This window comes from Gossypium arboreum, chromosome 4, assembly GCF_025698485.1.
Source record: "Gossypium arboreum isolate Shixiya-1 chromosome 4, ASM2569848v2, whole genome shotgun sequence".
Taxonomy (NCBI): Eukaryota; Viridiplantae; Streptophyta; class Magnoliopsida; order Malvales; family Malvaceae; genus Gossypium; species Gossypium arboreum.
The window spans coordinates 108,196,950-108,218,696 of NC_069073.1; the positions used below are offsets into that span (position 1 = coordinate 108,196,950).

Consider the following 21,747-nt stretch of genomic DNA (forward strand, 5'->3'; position numbering starts at 1 on the left):
ATTTCAAAGTTCAACCAAAATTATACCAAAATGGAGGCTTTGATAGTGTAGATGACTTTGACTTTAATGATCCCGAATCCGATTGCTACCGAGCAAAATCTATAAAACAGAGAGCCAAAGCAACGGAGTAAGCATTTTTATGCTTAGTAAGTCTCAAGCAATAAAATCAGCTTTAACCAAAGCATTACATTCACATTGCCAAATGAATCAATTCATTAATACACATTCACATAATCATACTTACTTCACCATCCCAACTCTTATGTTCATACACAAATAACGGCTTCGTTAAGGCCGATAACTCGTTCCATCTTAGGAGCGAATATTCATACGCTCTTACTCCTAGCGCGCAAAGCACACACAACACATACCTTGTTATTGGGAAGTTTCACAAGTGCATTAGCTGAAAATTTTCCAGCAAGCTTATAATTTTCAAATCACATACCTTCGGAGTTTAACCGGTTATGGTAACCCGGTTATGGTAACCCGTTCAAATGCCCGGTTATGGTAACCCGCACAAAGGCCTTCGGGACTTAACCCGGATTTCACAATTTGCACAAATGCCTTCGGGTCTTAGCCGGATGTAGTCACTAGCACAATTGCCTTGGTCTTAACCGGATGTAATTACCAGCATAAATGTCTTGGGACTTAGCCGGATATCATTCAATTGCTCATGCACACATATACATCAATAATCATTTCCCATTCATATTTCATTTTTCGTTACTAAGGCTCAAACACAAACATATCACTAGCATAATCGCCTTGAACTTAGCCCGGTATCATTCAAATACTCATACACACATAAATCAATAGTCATTACACATCAATTTTTCATTTCACATAATTGAGTAGGGTCATTTCTTGAGGACTTACCTCGGATGTTGTCGAATGGCTTTGACGGCTATTCGATCACTTTTTCCTTCCCTTATCCAATTGTGGCCCTCTAAGCTCTTGAGCTAATTCAAACAAATTCAATTTATTAAAGTCTCGCTTGCTAGCCTTGGCGAATACACATATCATTGATTCAACATCACATAACTAAGCACTTTAGTCAATTTTCTTTAATTACGCACACATTCGGCCTTAGCTCACAACAAGGTAGCCGATTACCTAAGTCAAGAATAGGCATCATTAAGCTTGCCTCTAACCGAATGCATGCACAATAATTCCCTCATGTGGCCGATTATGCTTAGTCATTCTTGCATAAAATCAAAAATAAATTGCAAGATTTTCACATCATATGTGTACTAGGCGAATGTACATGCAAATTTCACAACATTCTTCAACAAACTTCTTCTTTAAACAACATATTCATCACTTTCTTCATAATCAAAATATCATGTGCAATCATATATACACATATAAGTGCAAGGTCAATTTCAAGGTGTCCATAGCCATCCAAAACACAAATTTTAACTAACATGCAAGAAGCATGAACCATGCTCATGAATGCATCATGGCGAATACATCACAATCATGCCCTTTCAACTTCAATCATGGTTAAACAAAAAAAACTCAATGTCTTACTTAAAATTGGTACAAAGAAGTTTCAAGAGTAGTCAATCCATCATTGCATGCATCATTAGCAAGCTTCACATTTAGCATGCAATGGCTTTAACACAATAACAACTTTGGCCAAATGCCATTTCCATGGCATAACAAGGATTTGAACCATGGCTAACATGCACATCAAGTTAGCAACCAAAACATGCATGAAACTCCTAACACAACCTCATACATACCTTAATCTTGATGCAAATTTAGCCAAATCTCCTTCTAGATCTCTTCTAAACCAAGCATGAAGCAAAAATCCTATCTCCTCCCTTAGTATTTTCGGCCAAAAGGAAAGAACAAGGATGAACAATTTTTTCTTGTTTTTCTTTCACTTGCACGGCAATGGGGGAAAGGATGAGCTATTTTTTGATTTTTTGTTTCTCATCCAACATCATTAATTATTTTATCATTTAATTCATCATGCATTAACAAAACATGTTTCAACATGTTTTCTTTGCCCATAAACCATGTCATGGCCGGCCACTAGCTTGTTTTGGGGAAATTTGACATGCAAGTCCATAGTTTTGCATGCATGCTTTAATTAGTCATCACACATTTCCCTATCGTACTTTCAAAGTTCACTACTAAGTCCCTTCTAGTGAAATTCACCTTTATAACACTAAATCAATCATAAAAAATGTCACACATGGGCACACACATATTATAGGCATCAAAATAAATTTTAAATTATTTTTATGCCTCGGTTTTGTGGTCCCGAAACCACATCCCGACTAGGGTCAATTTTGGGCTGTCACATGAATAATGTAAAAGCATGAAAATTGAATAAATGATCAAATTGAGCATTTCAGTTCAGTGACAAGATGAATTAAAGGAAAAGACCATGGTTGGACCATGACAACAAGTGATAAGTGATAGCTTCGGCTACACTTATCTGATCAAGGACAAGTGAAAGTGGTAAGTGATAGCTTCGGCTGCACTTATCTGATCAATGGCAAATGACAAGTGAAAAGTGGTAGCTTCGGCTACCTGATCAGTGAAAAGTGGTAGCTTCTGCTACCTGATTAGTGAAAAGTGGTAGCTCCAGCTACCTGATCAGTGAAAAATGGTAGCTCCGACTACCTGATCAGTGAATAGTGGTAGCTTCGGCTACAAGTGACAAGTGACAAGTGATTTTCATATAAGACCATATCTGGGATATGGCATCGGTGTGATATATGCTACTGTATAAGACCATATCTGGTATGTGATTACGTGTAAGACCATAGCTGGGCTATGGCATCGATATATGAATATGTGTAAGACTATAGCTGGGCTATGGCATCATTATGTGAAGATGTGTAAGACCATAGTTGAACTATGGCATCGAGAAAACGAAGTACTCAATTCCGTAAGACGTTCACTAATTTGACAAAGTTTGGTAAGTGTTACATGGAATTATGTGATACAAGGAAGTACGAGTTGATAAGATATGAGTATAAAACTTGGTTGATAAATGAATTCATTTGTGATTGTATAATTGTTCTTCTTGAATATACTGTCCATATGTATTGATAATTCAAATGTTTTAATGAATAAAATTCTGACTGGAATAAATTTAACACGAGACAAATAATTATGAAATTGAACTCAGAATTCATGAAAATGACGGTTATTGATATATAGAGACATAAGACATTGATATATGAATATGGAAAATGTTTGATAAATGTGTTTATTCATAATTATGGAATTATATACCTCATGTGTACTATTTGCATAAAGATGATATTTCAAATACTTTGGTTATTTAAGCTTAAATATGAAATAGTATGAAATCAAGATAAGTTGTTATGAAAATATATTTAGATTACGAGAGATATGGTTGATATATGTTGTATGATTACATAACGTGAAATTGTGTATATATATGAGAAATTTAATGAGAATTGAACTCATACATGTTTCTTGTTATTTATATGAAGTGTACGACTGACAAGGGTGATGAAGTTATAAACAGAGAGTTACATGGGTTGAAAACACAGGCGTGTGACTCTCAAAAGTGAGAAAATATTCTAAGTGTTGCAAAAGTTTCATATGTTTATAGTTTGGTCCTGAACCACCTTGAATGTATGTTTTGGGCCCCATAGACCCATATAAGGGACGTTAAACATATGTATGAAAGTTTTTAATTTAGAAGAAATTTTATGGCTGATTTTTACATTATTGATCATATTAAGTTCGGTAATGCCTCGTACCCTATTCTAGGCTCGGAATACGGGTAGGAGGTGTTACATCAGCACTGCCTCTTAAATCTAAGTCCCAATGGATGGAGGCAAGTTGATACCGATGATGGTGTGAACACCGTTAGAGTGCTGCCTGTACAATTCGCATGGCCACACGAAGTTACTGATGAGTTGGGACTTATACTGTTAGGGAGAACAGAAGAACCTAGAAATTATTTTTATAGCTTTTGTAAATTAAAGTCTTGTTCATGGTCTTCAAATTCTTCAGGGGATCTAGAAAGTGGTGTGAACCCCTTATGCTAACTACTGGTGCTTATAATACACTTGGTGATGTAGACACAATTCATGGTGTTGAAGAAAGTTCAAAAGAATCCACTAGTTTATCCAGAGGGACCGACGAATAATTATTATGATACTCACTATTACTGACCCACCCGACTGGTTTAAATATGGTTTAAATATTAATTAATATTATAGTTTAAATAATATTATTAATAATTTCTTACGAGTTATATTAAATTAATTTATTTTAATGTTAAAATAGTTAATCTATTTTTTGTAATTATATATTTATCTTTGCTTTATTTTCAAAAAAATGTAATTAACTCTTATTATATTTTAAAATATAAATTTAATTTAATAAATGCTATTAATATGTGTCTTTTTAAACTATATTTTAAGTTTAACAATTTAATATTCATTAATTTTAATATTATAACATTAAAAGTTAATTCAGTTAAGTAAAATATTAAAATAAGCAGATAATTTATTATAAAGAAAATGTTAAATAAAAGGCATGAAATAACTTAAAAAACAAAATGGCAAGGAGTAAAAGAGTGATTTACCCAAATTGTAAATAAGAACTTTAAATAGAGAATGTCATAGGTTAAAAACTGTAATGTAAACATGACTATTTTTTTTTTGTAACCTTATATTGCTATAGTATATATGGCAGGATCCACTTATACTAGTGTAAAACTAAATTACTTTTACATCCTTTAGTATCCCTTTGTATGATTAATATTTTAATGATCCGGATGTTGAATTTATTATTCCATTCACATAGATCATGCGTGTCAAATTTGATATAAATTAAAACTTATAACTATTTCTTTTGGTAAAAGAACTTTTAATCATTCAATAAATATTAGTGGGAAACTATTTGGTACATTGCCAGTGGAGTTTTTAAACTACACAAGCAGGTTAAGGGGTTGGCAAGTATCTTATAAGAGTATGATAAAATATCTTTAAAAAATAAATATTTTAAATAAAGAGACACATGTCAATTTTTTAAGGTTTTGTGGAATAAAAAAATATCTTGGCGATGTACCAAACACTAACCCAATATTAATATATATTGTATTTTAGATTAATATGATAGGAAAAGTCCGAAAGTGATAAGTATGTAACATCTTAATTATTTGTAGTATTTCTCCTCTTAAAATATGTTATTTAAGTTCTTAAATATATTACTTATACTTATATATTACTTATTATTTATTTAGGTGAATAATTAGAGAAAAAGAGTTTAAAGTTTATTTTTGGCAAGTTTTACAAATTGAGCTTTCAACACAACACTAATTTAATATGTTGGTGATAATTTTAACTACATAACTCTATTTTGGACTCAGAATATACCAATTCGAAAGCAACTAAAAGATCTATCTGAAGTTATTTCATGATTCAAACCCAAATAAATAAAATAAAGAAGGTATCCAAAATTGGCTTGAAAATTCGACGTGAAAATTGTAAAGAAACCTAGAAAACTTTTACTTTATTTAATTAAGGGAACATTTGTATTTTTTCCCTTATATTATTTTTTTCCTTTAACTAGGTATTATTAGGTTAATACCAAGATATAATAAGAAATAGCCTTAGTATTATTTTGCTTTTTCCTTTTCTTTTTTTATGGATTTCTAAACTTTTTTTTGGTCAAAGGATTTTCAAAGACTGTTTTTATAAATTTGTGAAACCTAATTTGTTCTTAATCCTTCTTAGCTCTTTATTATCTGCACATCTTCTGTTTGGATGACAATTGTTCAAGTTTATTAAATATTTGGTTGATATTTGATAAATTATAATAATTACATTGTCAATTAGAATAATTAAATCTGTAATTGTTTAATTCATTCTAATACTTGTATCGAACTGCATAATTGTGTTTATCAAAGTATATGATTTATGTTGTGTGGATGTGTGACCTAGCTTAAATAAACCTCGTTGAGATGAGTTTGTTGGTGAGAATCAAGTCTCTCATTCTTAATGCTACTAGTAAGTTAAATATTGAACATTGAGTTACAAGGTTATTTATTAGTAAGGAAAGTAATTTTCAACGAGTTGCCTCTTGGTTATTGATTCAGTAAGGAGAAATTGATTTTTTGACGTTGAGTCAGCCACTATAACTAATTTATTAAAACTATTGAAGATATCATTGCACTGACGATTGGATTTATGAATCAAACGAAGAATCCACCTTTAATTAGAGCTTTGTCATATTTATTTTTTTTCTTGAACTATTAGTTCTTTGCTAATATTATAATCTAATTTTTTTTTATTTTTTAAAACCTCTCATCATATTTACTTGTTTTTATTTAAGAAAAAAAATTATTACCAGCCTTTATGGATACGACCTTACTTGTTGTTATATACTAATTTATATTTTCAAGTAAGTTTTTATTTTTGTACGCCTCGACAACCTAACAAATTTTGGAAAAGTTTTCGAGGATCGATGTTGATAATTTTATTTCTTTATTTTTAGTTTTTATCTTTTTTTTTGTTTCTCTTTGCATCCAATATCTTCAGCTTGAGGTACCTTTAAATTGAAATTTGGATTAGTTCACTTCCTACTTTTCATGGTTTACAAAATGAAGATACAAGCACTTGAAGGAATTTAATCTGGTCTTCTAACAGCCCAAATTTCGATGAAATCGGAACAGTGGTTCGGGACCACAAATCCGAGCCAAGAATAAAATTTATTTTTATTTTATTATATGGTCCATAATATGACAGAAATGTCATGTGAAAATTTTGATAAGAAAATTTCATCGATTATGTGCTTAATTACGAGAAGGACCAAATTGCATAAAATGCAAAAGTTGAATTCTAGTAGCTATAAGGATTAATAGCTATGGGATTCAAAACTTGAGGTCCTTATATGGAATTAGACCATTAATGAAAAGTAGATATTTTTGGATGATTCATCCATGGAAAATTAGAAAAAGGCTAAGGACTAAATTGGAAATCAAAATTACTAAAAGATAATAAATCATTAAATAGAAATAAAAATCATTTTTGTCATCTTCTTTCCCAAAATAATTCATGGAAACCCTAGAAGAGAGAGAAGAAACTCTCATGGCCAAATTGGGTAAGTTTCCTTAGCCCTTTTTAGTAATTTTGATATTTTTGAAATTGGGATAGCTTAACATATCTATTTAGGGGATCAATTTGAAAAGTTATCAAAGTATTGAAAATGGGAAAATTGGGTAAGTTTCCTTGGCCCTTTTTAGTAATTTGATATTTTTGAACCGGGATAGCTTAATCTATCTATTTGGGGGATCAATTTGAGAAGTTATCAAAGTATTGAAAATGGGTCATGGATGTATATGCTGAAAATTAGAAATTTATGGTAGAAAATGAAAGGTTGTTGATAGATAAACAACTTTTACAAAGTGTTTTTTGATGAAAACATGATTTAGGGACTAAAATGTAAAGTTGTGAAATTGAAGAAAAATGTTGATTTTTTATGAATACATGTGCTGTAAATTTTGTAATGGGATTTTTCTTAGGCTTGGAATAGGGGGTAAATTGCACAAATTTTATTTTTTTGAGCCTAGGGACGATATGGAAAAGTTAGGGGCAAAATGGTAATTTTTCCTAGGATGTAAATTGAGTCTAAATGAGTATGAAATATGAGAAATTGATGTAAAATTTACTCGTATAGATCTGAATAGAACAAATTTAGAGCTAGAACGAGGAAAGAGGAAGCTGTCGGATTAGTAGATTTTACGTACACGAACATTGTCGTGGTGAGTTCGTGTAACTAAATTGTGTTTATTTATATGCTTGCATTGATTGTGTTTATGTAAATTGTATAAATTTCATAAATATGTGAAAATGATTACATATCCGATCAAGCCAATAAATAAAAATGTTTGAATTAAATGATAAGCCCGATAGATGATAAAGGAGAAACGATGAGAATGTTACTTATATGCTTGAAATGAATGTGGAATGTGTTTATTTGAATTGTTGTGTGAAATAATCACATGCCCAAAAATGCTTGAGAAAAATTTTTAAATCCCGGTTGAATAAAATGAAAATTCGATGGATATGTGATTTCCCGAAATGATTGAGGTCCTGCATTTGTAACATCTTGATCTTGGGCCTAGTCGGAAAAATGGTTTTGAGACCACAAATTCGAAGTAGAAATATTTTTTTTATGATTGTTTTGAGATCCATTACATGTTTGCATGATTTTGTGAAAGTTTCATGGAGAGATTGTTTTGATAAAGTGTCCAATTTGACATTTAGGACTAAATTACAAAAGTTGCAAAATGTGAGTTCTAGAAGCTTTAAACATGAAATTGCCATGGATTATTAATTAGAGGTCTTTAAATAGAAATTTTCCCAATTTCTAATTTTATGGACAAAAATGGGCTTGTATAGATAAAATTTGAAAGTTTAGTAAAAAAGGCATTTTGGTCATTTGGTTAATAAAAGAATAAAAAGGGAAAAATAAGTCAAAGTTGACTTATATCACAAATCAATACCTAATTAACTTTACTTCGACTTGATTCTTGATCTAAACAATTATTTTATATCACAAATCAATACCAAACATTCTTATACCATAAAATTATATGCATTGTAACACCCTGAATTTGGGCCTAGAAGTTTTGGGCCTTGAGCATGGGAGCGGTTGAAGGCAGCTTATAATATTTTGTTGTGCATGTAAATTTCGTTAATGAAGGCTTGTTTTAGTGGTTAAGTGTCTTTGAGAAGTGTTGGAGAAGTCCCGGTTCAAATCGGACTCTAGCAAAAATTTTGGTTTAAGGTGAATCAAACCACAGGTGTAGTAGGTAGGCCTTAAGAATATTGTTGTGGAAATTGTGCCACAAAAAGCCTTGTGGTCTAGTGGCAAAGTAGCGCCACATAAGAGGCAGGAAGGTTGCGTCATAGAGGTGGCAAGGAGGTCCAGGGTTCAAAACTCATGGCAATCAAAGAGCATTTATTTTGCTAACAGGGGGCGGCAAGAGTTGGTGTTGAATTTAAACTCTGATGATGGAGGGATCCCACATCGAGAAGCTAACATAAGAGTGGATGCGAAGCTGGCTTTAAATAGAGGGAACCATGAGGAGAGTAAATGTACCTTTCTTGGTTGATCCCTTTCGCTTTATGGCGTGCTCGTTTGGGTTGGGCGTCGGCTAAGAGTGCTCGGAGTGCAGATTAACTCCAGTCTCCTATCAGGTGTGTATTTCTCACTACTCTAGCTGTAGGATGGCTACTTCGGGCCATGTGGGCCCAATGGGCCTACGGGCCCAATTGGATAAGTTGTTTGATTGTGTAGTAAATATTGGACTAGGCTAGGTGAATCTCATATCTGTGGATAGATTTGGGCTAAAAGGGCCACACCGTGTGGGCCCATTTGGGCCAAGAAAGGGCTTTAGGCCCATTCGTATTGTTATCCCTGTTTAGAATACTTTAGTTTACCAAATTACCAAAATACCCCTGGTTTGTAAAATTAGTAAAATACCCTTGGTTTACAAAATTACCCAAATACCCCTGGTTTGTAAAATTACTAGAACACCCTTGGTTTATAAAATCACCAAAATACCTCTGGTTTGTAAAATTACTAGAATACCTTTGGTTTATAAAATTACCAAAATACCCCTGGTTTGTAAAATTACCAAAATACCTTGGTTTACAAAATTACCAAAATACCCCTGGTTTGTAAAATTACTAAAATACCCTTTGTTTATAAAATTACCAAAATACCCCTGGTTTGTAAAATTATCAAAATACCCCTAGTTTGTAAAATTACCAAAATACCCTTGATTTGTGAAATTACTAAAATACCCTCAACCTGTAAAATTATTAAAATACCCTCGACTTGTAAAATTACCAAATTACCCCTGATTTACAGAATTACTATTTTACCCTAGATTTACAAAATTACCAAAATACCCTTGTAGGGTAGAAATACCGAAATACCCTTGTAGGGTAGAAATCTTTGAAATACCCAGTAGGGTAGAATTCTTGAAATACCCAGTAGGTTAGAATTACCGAGATACACTTGTGGGGTAAAATTACCATTTTACCCTAGGGTGTTAAATGTATTTTGCCCTTGTGGGCAAGTGGTGACTTAATTTGTGTGGTTGTGGTTGATTGTGAATATATGTTGGTGATATGAATGACTTGACTGTGATTGTTTGATTCAAATATGGACATGATATTCGATTACGTATGTTGTATGCGATGACATGTATATCATTGCATGGGATATGGGTTATATTGATGGAGGAAGCATTACAGCGACCTCATTCACGCAATCTGTGGCCTCTCCACATATATACATTACGGTGACTTCGTCACAATATCCGCGATCTCATTTGCAATCGGTGGCCGCGCCACATATATCTGATACGGTGACTTCGTCACAATATCCGCAACCTCGCTGCAATCGGTGGCTTTGCCACATATATATATCTATTTCGGTGGCCTAGCCACAATATTCGTATCTGGTGACTTCGTCACAATATCCGCGACCTCATTGCAAATTACGTAATGGTGTGTAGCGGATGGGTGGGTCGAGTTGTCTCCCACATGGTGTAAGGTTGGTACGGGGGTGTATACGGATGGATTGGGTTGGGTTTGCATTCACATTCGATTCGATTACATTGCACGATCTCGATTACGATTCTATTACCTAATTCGATTCTAGTTCGATTCGATTACGATTACATTGACATCGATTACGATTACATTACCTAATCGATTACGATTCTAATTTTGATTCTATCACCTGATTTTGATTCTGATTCTGATTCTCATTTTTATTCTAGTTCTGATAATGTTTCTTATTCTATAATGGGCTAAGGCCCATCCGTCTTGTCTGTTATAATGGGCTAAGGCCTAATTGATCTTGGCGTAAGTAGGTGGGCCAACTTTTAATTTTTATATGACCGATTGTTCCTTTTATATAGTAGGGATTTCACTGAGTTTTCGTAAACTCACCCGTTTATTAACCTTTCGGTAATTTCTAGCCTTAGATGGATCGAGACTGCGAGGGGCTCGGAGGAAGCCACACACATTGTTTATGTTACAGTTTTGATTATTACTTTTAAATGTTTTTATGTGGCTTATAGTAAAGCCGTTGTAATTTTCTGGATTTCAAAATTGGAATTTTATTTATTGTTCTTATAATTGCTAGTATTAGAACACGGTTTTCCAAAGCAACTACTGTTGTTCAAAACATCACGTATCCGTAATTGTTTTTAAATTAAGCTTCCGCAACTACCAAAATTTTTACAAAGTTGTTAAGAATGTTATTCAGCTGAGGTTTTCTAACAAGGTTTAAAAAGGGTATAAGTTTTTAATTATTAAGAAGGTTTTTAATGGAAACATGGTTTTCGAAAAACACTTCAATGTGACACGCCAGATTCAAGCTAAACTTCCAGGCCAGGTTTGGGGTGTTACATGAATGATCCTATAGAATTTACTTTTCAACTTTCCCCAAAATTTTTATTTTATTCAATTTAGTTCCTAAACTTCGGATAAACTTAGCCTTTGATTTCTAGCTTCAGATTAAAATTCAATTTCATATATTCTCATTAGGGACCTTATACTTTCTATTTCTAACATAATTTCATTTAAAATTTTACATTTATTCAATTTGGTCCCTAATGTAACAAAGTTAACAATAAGCTAAACTAACTTTACAATTTAGTCCTTTTCATATTCTAAGCTTAAAAGCTATCAATTTCAAGGCTAATTCTTCAAGAAATCAACAATGAAAACTTTCTAAAACTTTAGCAATTTTACAAATTGATACATGGGCTAGCTAAATCAAGCTCCCATGACCTCAAATCTATAAAAAAGTTACATGAAAAATTACCTAATTAGCTTAGTTTCTCCTTGGTCAAACGCTACAAAGCTTGGTAGGGTTTTGATTTTCTTTCACTAATGATGAATGATGCTTGAAAAAGGAGATAGTGGAATATTTCACTATCTCAACCTTTTTATACTTCAATTAGTCTAAGTAATTTAGTTCAATTACCTTATTTTGATTTAATTAACTTTAATTTAATTATTATTTATTCTTAATAGGATATGTCACTCACGTCCACTAATTCCCATTTATAGAAGGTCTAATTGCTATTTTGGACCATTGGTTTATTGCATTTAGGTCCCTAAACCTTTGCCAGTTAAAAATCTATAGCGATTAAACTTTTACAATTTAGTCCCTAAGCCTTAATTAACCATTAAATTGGAAAATTTATTGGACCGATCTTTAATCTATTTTAATATTATTCTCTTAAATATTCATATTTAATATTTACAAACTTGGTTTTCAGAAATGGGGTTTCAAAATTGCATTTTTTAGTACTACTAAAAATTGGGTCGTTACACACGAACTGTCTTTAATCCAGTCCACAAAATTAGTACAATTACCTTGAGAAAAGGTAAAGAACAAAAAGAGCCTAAGAAAGTTGATCTTGATTGAACTATGGATGAGGAAACTAAAAAAGAGGTCATTACTTTCAAAGAATCGACTGATCGCTAGAACATAGATAAATTGAAGCAGTTAGTGATTCAATTTGCCTTCTAGAAAGATTTGCTAAGACTAAAAAGGCAAAGGAAGAAAAGGAAATACTTTAGATGTTTCTCAAAGGTGAGGTAAATATTCCTTTACTTGATGATATTAAAAGAATACCTTGCCATGGTAAATTTCTCAAATAACTGTGCACCAATAAGAAAAAGCTAAGAGGTAATGAGAAAATAAGCATACGAGAGAATGTATTTGTTGTTCTCCAAAAGAAATTGCTTTCCAAGTGTGAAGACCAAGGTATGTTCACAATTCTTGCACAATAGGTAACGTGAAAAATAAGCACGTTATGTGTGATCTAGAAGCTTCAATAAATATCATGCTTTTATCTATTTATTCATCATTAAATGTTGGACCATTAAAAGAAATAAGTGTGATATGAAATTAGGCAATAGATCCGTGGTTTATCCTAAAGGGTTTTTAGAGAATATTTTGGTGCGAGTCAATAAGGTGGTCTTTCTTGCTGATTTTTATGTACTTGATATGAAAAACAATTTTACCCCTTATTCGACACAAATTTTACTAGGAAGACATTTCCTAACAACTTCCAAGACTAAAATTGACCTACATGAAGGTAAGATGACTATGCAATTTGATGGCTAGGTAACTAAGTTCAATATTTATGATGCCATTAAAGATCCAAGTGTTGTACCTTGTGTTTATGCTATAAATACTTTTAACCCATTTGAATATACTAATGTTACTAGTTGTGAAAGCAATTCCTTTTAGAAATCTTATTCTTGAAAGATCACTAAAGTTTTTAGCTCTAGAAAAAAGATTGAAACCACTTGATAATTAAAAATGAAAATTTTTTAAAGGTCCAGTCACCTTTTCGCTCAATGCAATTACTTAAACAGATTCGAAGAGCAACGTCTAGTCATAGACGTTAAATACAAACACTTATGGAAAGGTGTAACACCCCTCACCAGAGTCTGAGGCCGGGACTGGGCACGAGGCATTTCCTGACTTAAACACATATATACAACCAATTTGGGTCATTAAAACTCGATCGAATTTAAAACTTTTCACTCTTACTCTAGAAATCCTTAATATGGGCCTACGAGGCCCAAATCGAGCTTTTTGAAACTATCTAGAATTAATTCGAATAGCTTTGAAAACTTTAAGAAAATGTTACTTAAAACAGGGGCACACGCCTATGTGGAGAGGCAACAAGCCCGTGTGGCCCTTTTGACTTGGCAGTGCTGAAGGCCTATGTGGTTCACACGGCCTAGGCACAAGGGAACACACCTGTGCCCTAAACCCGTATGAATTTAATTCTAAATACAAACTCTAGGGGTTTTCACACGGCCTGACACATGTACGTGTGTAACACCCCATACCCGTAACCCATGCCAGAGCAGAATACGAGGCATTACCTAACTCGATCTCATGCACACAAACGTTCCCCAAGTTACCAAGACTTTGTCCCATTTTAGAACTTTTTCAATTTCTACTTTAAACTTCTTATTATGGGCCTACGGGCCCCAAATCAACCATTAAAAACTATTCGAGATCAGCCCGGGTCCTTAAACCATCTATAGAAAATTTGACTTTGAAACAGGGCACACGCCTGTGTAGAAGGGCAACATGTCCATGTGGCCATTTCAACATAGTTGTGTTGATGGGCCGTGTGGCTTACACGGCCTAAGCAATACAGGGACACGCCAGTGTCCTCCACCCGTGTGGAATTAATTCTAAATGCACACCTACAGTGGTTTTCACATGGCCTGGCATACGCTCGTGTCCTTCACATGGTCATGACACGCCTGTGTCCTAGCCTGTGTACAAAAACACAGACATTCTGTTTCTGACGTCAGCACCCCCAAAATGTTACACGGCCAAGGCACATGCCCGTGTGCTAGGTCGTGTCCATCACACGGCTGAGACACACGGTCATGTCTCTTCCTGTGTGTTTACTATCATGCATACGGACTTGAAATGTAACGCCCCAATTTTCGGGAATTCTGTGAATGTTGGCATAGGTTTAATTATGTTGTGGGCCTCTAGAAAGCCCAAACTTAAGATAGAACCCAACAATTTTAGTTAATTTTTGTTCCATAAGAAAAAGGGGGTGAAATTATAAAATAGGACCTATGTGAAAATGTTTGAAAATGCTATAGGCTAAATTGACGTGGCCAAATAAATAGGAGTGCAAAATAGGAGGATTTGCATGACAAACCTCCCATTTTACATGAAGTGGCTAGCCATCATGTTGTTGTAGACAAAATGTACACTTGATATCCATAATTTATGGTACAAATTGATACAAATTGATAATAGGTTAGGTAAATGTTCCATGATAATGGGTTAGGTAAATGTTTCATGATAATAGGTTAGGTAAATGTTCCATGATAATGGGTTAGGTAAATGTTTCATGATAATGGGTTAGGTAAATGTTTCATGATAAGAATATCATGTCTTTTGTATTAAAGAATTAAATGGATGAAATATGAAGTTTTATTAAAAGAAAAGGGTGAAAAGAACAAAGTTTTGTCCATCTTTGTTCATCATAGCTGAAAGTTAGAGAAGAGAAAGGAGAGGAGAAAGCTCTTGAGTATTCGGTCATTAGGAGGAGGAAAATTGAAGGTAAGTTCTTGGTACCTTGCTTCTATTTTGAGGTTCATGAGTTCTTCTTGATTCTACCTTAACTCTTGAAGTATATTTTGATTTTTAGTTGTGTTGTGAGCATTTGGTCATGAATTAAAATGAAGGAAATGGTTGTTGTTTCAAGTTCTTTTGATGAAAAATGGAAGATATGTGAAGTTGAGCCAAACAAATGAGCATGCATGTGCCTTAGATGCTAAAGGGAAAAATCGGCTAACATGTTGTGCTTTGAAATGATGAAATAGAGATTATGATTAAGTAAAAATCATAGATATGTGATAATTGATTGGTGATATACATGTTTAAATAACATGCATGCAAGATAGGTGTATGAAAGAGTGATTTGGTAATAAATCTGCTTGGGACAGCAGCAGTAACGTGACTTTGGAAAATCACCATAAATTGTGGGAGATGAGTTAGAAGGTGAATAAATTATGTAATTAAAGCTTATTGAGTCTAGTTTCTAATGAAATAAACAAGAACATATTTTGAATTCTGTACAATGAGAAATTTGATTCGTAATGAAGAGTGGTCAGATTAGTCAAACAGTGAAACATGGGAAACTTTGAGAAAAATCTGGTATTGATTGGCTAAACCAAAAATTCTGAAAATTTTATGGATAGAAGATATATGAGTCTATTTTCAAGGAAAATTAGCGGAACTTGATTTGGATTTTCGTAGCTCCAGTTATAAATGATTTAGTAACTGTTGCTCAGGAAGACAGCTTGCAGTGAAATTATGATTATGTGGTAAACATTGACAAAAATTTGTTAATGAGTTGCTTATTGTTTTCTTATAAGCTTAGAATGATCTGTAGGTGTGGTTGGCCGAATATTGTAAGGGGTTAATATGTAGTTTGTATTTGAATAGTTAGATTAACGTGTTAGTAATCCAATTGTAGGCGGTTCGTGTGTGGATCTCGTCAGCATATCGTCGCAAACAGGTGTGTAACTAACACCCTCTTTCTTAGTCTAGATCGGCAAAAGCCAAAAAGCCGAAATGTCGAAAATCAGTATTTTGTAGATTTGCGAGTGTGCGAATGCTCGTGAGGTAAATCGATTAATGTTTTTGGTAAGCTGCAATGTTTGGACTGCAAAGTGCATGATTTCTGTGCCCTCGATATTTTTGGGCTTAATAGGCCAAAATTGGAATGATGGGCCAACGGGCCCAATTCGGTAAGAACCCTTGGTACGTGATTCTATTAGTACGTGAAAAGTAGGAATATGCATGAAAAACCCTAAAAGCAGCTAAATTACTATAATACCCCTATGTATGGAAAATTCTTGTTATACCCCTAGGTGCAAAATTACCAAATACCCCTAGGGTTAAATTGACCTAAATGCATGTTTGATCGTTGTTATTTATTGCATGCCATGTTGTTATTATCGATGCATGGGATTGGGATATTGACGGAGGAAGTACTAAAAGTGGCTTGTCCACGATTGGAGGCTTTGCCTCAATTTATGATAATCGAGCAAAGAAGGTCGCAATTGTGGAGAGTGTTAAATTTGGGTGGGTTGAGCTATTCCCCACATGGAGTGTATGGTGGTACGGGTGGAGTGTAGTGGTTGGTGGGTTGAGTAATCTCCCAAATGGGCTTGCATATATTTACCGATGTTGCATGTATTTTGAAATGGGCCTATGGGCCATATCATTATCTGAATAAGGGCTAAGGCCCGGCTTTATTGTAATGAAAAGGGCTCGCCTAGTACCATCATTACTGAATGGGCTTAGGCCCAATAGGCTTGAGCTGACTTGGGCTTTGAATGGGTTTTCCTTACACACTGAGTTTCCCCAAACTCACCCCTTTTATTTTCATCCACGCAGGAAATCCCCAACCATAGTGGGCTTGGAGCTGTGAGGGAATTCGGAGTGGCCACCCATTCTGAAAGTTTGATTTTCTTCTGGTGAACTGGACATCCTTTTAATTACGTTTGAGGTTTTAGGCTTTTAAATGTAATAAGGCCGCTTATTTATTTTTGATGGTTTTTAATATGTATTACTAAGATAGGTAATACTTATTTTAACTGTTGAAATTGGATAGCTTTAGGGCGCGTTTTCAAAAACAACAGTTGATTTCAAAATAACACGACAACAAGCAAAGCTTCCGCAATGAAAGTATTTTCCAAAATTAATCACTTTTCCTAAAAATGACTTAATCGAATCGGTTTCCTAGAAATATCCATGACGTTAAGGTGTGGCAATGGCGGTATGCATGTCTAGGATTGGATCCGAAGGGAGCTTGGTACTTAAGCAAATCCGATGGACTCACCACCTCTTTTCCGATTTCCTACCTGGTGCACAGCTTCCATTCACTTTAACCCTTAATGAATTAATCTTTTGAACATCAAGTACGATTTTCTGGACTTAGAATGGAATTTTTTTTTATGTTTTTGATGTGGCATGCCGGATCCGGCCATAACTTCTAGGCCGGGTTTGGGGTGTTACATTTAGTGGTATCAGAGCCTAGGTTGCAACAACTCGGCTGTGGAATGGGTTTACAAAAACAAAGATTTTCGAAAGCGAAAATTTTATAAAGAATGCGAAAAACTCGATTTTCAAAATTTAGATCTTTAGAAGGTGGCATTCAATCTCCTACCAAGTCGTAAGTATTACTCGAACTTTTCGAATATTTTCTGAATTATCTATCATCATGAAACCCTACTAGGACACTCTAGATAGGATGATACCGAAAGCATAGGAAAATCGATAAGAGATTGAAAGCGTAGCTAGACTTCGATTCGCAAAAACAAACTCGAACTCATCATTCGATTCATAAAACATCCGTAATAAACACCGGAATATTAATTGATGCATAAAATTCGTAATCAAGATAATACGATATGAGTACAAGAGCTACCCGTGGAAGAGGCCGTGGACGTGGCCGAGGAAGGGCTAGAGTGGTATCTTCGTCTTCGGGACATATGCCGGCGGCAGATGCACCAGTACCACCGGAAACAAAGGTAGAGTCTCATGACCGCGGTGCCGAGGATGATCCCCTGTCACAGTCAATGCTTTGTGTTCTGGAAAGGGGTTGCCGGAGCAAGTTCGGGCAACGAAATTCAGGGATCTATTTCTGAATGACTTTGAGACTAACGGAACGGAGATCTTTAAAAGCGTGTCTGGTATAGCCCCGAATGTGGCGGAATATTGGTTGGAGGCCACAGAACGGATTATGGACGACTTGGACTGCTCTGAGGAGATTGTGAGTGAGGTATCTGTACTAAGTCCCTTGGGTCACTCGGTTAGGGTAGACAAACTGTATAGGGATGTACCCTTAGAAACTCAAGGTAAGATTTTCCCTGGAGATCTGATGGAGTTACCATTCGGAGAGTTTGATCTCATTTTGGGAATGGACTGGCTTGTTAAGCATAAGGCGACTCCGGATTGTGCTGCTAAATGAATGGTGTTGAGGACCATAAAGAATGAGGAGGTTATGGTGATAGGTGAGCGAAGGGATTATTTGTCCAATGTGGTGTCGGCATTAAGAGCCGAAAAGTGGATTCGGAAAGGTTGTGAGGTCTATTTGGCATTTGTAAGTCAGTCAGAAGAGGAGGAACTGACAGTGGATAAGGTTAGGACCGTAAAGGAGTTCCAAGATGTTTTTCCGGAGGAGCTTTCAGGATTGCCTCCGAATCGAGAAGTTGAGTTTGGAATAGACTTGTTGCCTGGAATGGTGCTTGTGTCTATCACACCGTATAGGATGGCACCGAAGGAGTTAGTAGAGTTAAATGCTCAAATTCAAGAGTTGTTGGATAGGGGCTTTATTAGGCCAAGCGTGTCTTCATGGGGAGCACCGGTGCTATTCGTGAAAAAGAAGGATGGTACGATGCAGATGTGCATTGATTATCGCCAGTTGAACAAACTGACGATTAAGAATAAGTATCCACTGCCAAGGATTGACGATCTATTCGACCAGCTTAGAGGAGCTTCTGTATTTTCCAAGATCGACCTTCGATCTGGATATCATCAGTTAAGGGTCAAGGAGGCAGATATCCAAAAGACGACATTCAGGACTCGGTGTGGTCATTGCGAGTTTCTGGTTATGCCATTTGGACTAACGAACGCTCCTACAACGTTTATGGATCTGATGAATCATGTGTTCCAACCATTTTTAGATCAATTCGTAGTCGTCTTTATTGACGATATCCGGTATATTCGAAACTAAAGCGAAACATGATGAGCATCTCCGTATAGTCTTTGTAAGTATTAAGGAGAAGGAACTCTTTGTGAAGTTCAGCAAGTGTGAATTTTGGTTGAGGGAGGTAACTTTCTTAGGACATGTGGTCTCTGCTGAGGGGATTAAAGTGGACCCTCGGAAAATTGAAGCGATTTTGGAATGGAAGCCACCTAGGTCAGTGTCAGAAATATGGAGTTTCCTAGGACTGGCAGGATACTACAAAAGGTTTGTGGAAGGTTTTTCTGTGATGGCAGCACCTCTGACAAAACACATAAGGAAAGGAGTACCGTTTGTATGGACTAAGAAACAGCAGGAAGCTTTTGAGAAGTTGAAGAAAGTTCTGACTGAAGCACTTGTGTTAATTCAGCCGGAGTCTGGAAATGATTTTACTGTGTATAGTGACGCATCACACGTAGGTTTGGGCTGCGTGTTAATGCAAGAGGGTAAGATAGTTGCATATGCATCACGATAGCTTAAGCCTCATGAGGGAAACTATTTGACTCATGATTTAAAGTTGGCAGCAGTGATATTTGTACTTAAGATTTGGAGACATTACTTGTACGGAGAAAGGTGTATTATATACACTGACCATAAGAGTCTTAAGTATTTGTTGACTCGTAGGAGCTGAACCTTAGGCAAAGGAGATGGATTGAGTTGCTTAAGGATTATGACTGCTTGATCGAGTATCACCCAAGCAAGGCTAATGTGGTAGCCGATGCTCTAAGTTGTAGAGTCAGATTCGATCCGAGAGCAATGTTTGCTCGTCTCGAGTCTCATATGATGATAGAAGTCTGCTATTGGTGAGTTGCAAGTGAGGCCAACTGGGTGGATCAGATTAAGGAAAAAGCAGTTGAACGATGAGTCTTTGGTCGCTCGTTTTCAACAAGTTAAGGAAGAGGAAACTTCTGAGTTTGGGAGCCAGAAGAGACGTTGCAACAGCAATACCCTCATCTGTTTGGATTAGGTAAATTTTGAGGACGAAATTTCTTTAAGGAGGGTAGAGTTGTAACGCCCCAATTTTTGGGAATTCTGTGAATGTTGGCATAGGTTTAATTATGTTAGTGGGCCTCTAGAAAGCCCAAACTTAAGATAGAACCCAACAATTTTAGTTAATTTTTGTTCCATAAGAAAAAGGGGTGAAATTATAAAATAGGACCTATGTGAAAATGTTTGAAAATGCTATAGGCTAAATTGACGTGGCCAAATAAATAGGAGTGCAAAATAGGAGGATTTGCATGACAAACCGCCCATTTTACATGAAGTGGCTAGCCATCATGTTGTTGTAGACAAAATGTACACTTGATATCCATAATTTATGGTACAAATTGATACAAATTGATAATAGGTTAGGTAAATGTTCCATGATAATGGGTTAGGTAAATGTTTCATGATGTAAATGTACACTTGATATTTCTTGATCTATAATAGAAAAATGCACTTATTTAGACACTAAATAAACTTAGGCAATTAAAATTTCACTTCTTCAGTGAAATAACCGTTTTGCCTCTAGACTTTGACAAAATAACCATTTTACCCCTAGGTTCGAAAATCGATTTTTATCAAATTTCTTCGCATATTAAGCTTAGCTGAACCCTTTTTACCCTTATAGCAACTCCAAATTCCCACTATTTAATATATTTAACATCTATTTTACAACTTATGCAAAATGGTCTTTTTAGGTGTTTTCATGAAAAATCCTTTCACAAAAGTTGTTTATCACCCAACTAAGCTTCATATTCTTCCATAAAATTTCAAAAAACACCCTAAATTATCTCATGGAAAGACCCTATACTTCCAACCATTTTGCAAAATAGTCCCCTCATTTGAAAGCTTATGCTATAAGGGTTCTAAAAATGCAAAAATCATCAACAAAGGGTATGGAAATCACTTACTTGTAAGAGGAATAAGTTGCTAAAATTTTTGAATCTCAAAACCCTTAAAAATGGATAAAAAATCGATGGAAATTAAGTGAGAATGAAAGAAAAAGATGATAGCTAGGCTTAGGTATTATTATATTACACCTTATGTCATCAAAATTACCTAATGTTGACTTTCCAACATTTTATCTTCATGGCCAGCCAAGCTATCACAATAGGGTATAATTTCCATTTAAAGACCCCTAATATTTATTCTTTAGCTATTTGACACCTGTAGCTATCAATTTAGGACTTTTTCATTTTATGCGATTTAGTCCTTTCTCGCAATTGTACTCGCAAACGTTAAAATCACTTCACCAAATTGTTCATGCAGTATTAAAAACATGCAATAACTTGTAAATAATTATAAAATAATTTATTTGACTCTGGATTTGTGGTCCTGAGACCACTATTCTGACTAGCCCCAAATTTGGGCTATTACAATTCTCCTCCTTAGGGATTTTTGTCCTCGAAAATCTTACC

At 34.9% G+C, this 21,747-nt stretch overlaps 1 long non-coding RNA gene across 1 annotated transcript; it reads left to right on the forward strand.

Annotated features, from left to right (window-relative positions):
- Positions 1 to 15,023: 15,023 nt before the first annotated feature.
- LOC128291857 (uncharacterized) lies at positions 15,024 to 17,237 on the forward strand. The gene is made up of 3 exons (XR_008281795.1): positions 15,024 to 15,150; positions 16,070 to 16,111; positions 16,996 to 17,237. It is a non-coding gene; the product is annotated as an uncharacterized LOC128291857 (long non-coding RNA).
- The last annotated feature ends 4,510 nt before the right edge of the window (positions 17,238 to 21,747 follow it).